Genomic DNA, 999 nt, shown 5'->3' with positions numbered 1-999 from the left:
ATAATAATAATAATAATAATAATGACAATGACAATGACAATGACACTGACAATGGCAATTATAATGATAATGATAATGACAATAACCATAACAACAACAACAACAACAACAATAATAATAATAATAATAATAATAATAATAATAATAATAATAATAATAATAATAAATAGAAACGCACTCTGAGAGTGCAGACCTCCAACACGGCAGCTTATTTCTCGATACCAGCTTGCCCTGAGGTTAATTAAGTAGACCTTTTGCTCGACCATTGATCTAAGACTTTCAAAATTGAATCACTTCCATGTCTCAATAATAATAATAAATTTTACCAGTGTCGACTACAATTATAATATCTTTTATAAAAAAAAAAATGTCAGGCGTATGCGAAAAGCTAAGAATTAATATAATCTTTGAAGCTTTCCGATGTATTTGTTTTTTTATTCAGGTTGAATCACTTTTTTATAATAATATTTAAAACTACAATATGGTGAGAGAATTCTTGCTAAAGTTATTCAATTCGATTAAATACATATTCACAGAATTTCGTAGGATATGTAAATTAAATTATGAAATAATTTCGGTGCAAGGGAAATACAATAAATAATTTTCTAGGTGTTGCGTGCTGGTAGATTGAGAATATGTCGGCTTTTACTGAAGAGGTAAATTATTATTATTATTATTATTATTATTATTATTATTATTATTATTATTATTATTATTATTATTATTATTACTTACTAAGCTACAACCCTAGCTGGAAAAGCAGAATGCTATAAGCCCAGGGGCGCCAACAGGGAAAATAGCCCAGTGAGGAAAGGAAACAAGGAAAACTAAAATATTTTAAGAACAGTAACAACATTAAAATAAATATTTCCTATATAAACTATAAAAGTTATAACAAAACAAGAAGAGAAATTGGATTGAATAGTGTGCCCCAGTGTAACCTCAAGAAAGAGAACTCTAATCCAAGACACATGGTACAGAGGCTATGGCATTAACCAA

The sequence above is a fragment of the Palaemon carinicauda genome, chromosome 38 (genome assembly GCF_036898095.1).
Source record: "Palaemon carinicauda isolate YSFRI2023 chromosome 38, ASM3689809v2, whole genome shotgun sequence".
Lineage (NCBI taxonomy): Eukaryota > Metazoa > Arthropoda > Malacostraca > Decapoda > Palaemonidae > Palaemon > Palaemon carinicauda.
The sequence above is the reverse complement of the archived record's forward strand: the minus strand, read 5'-3'. Positions refer to the sequence as shown.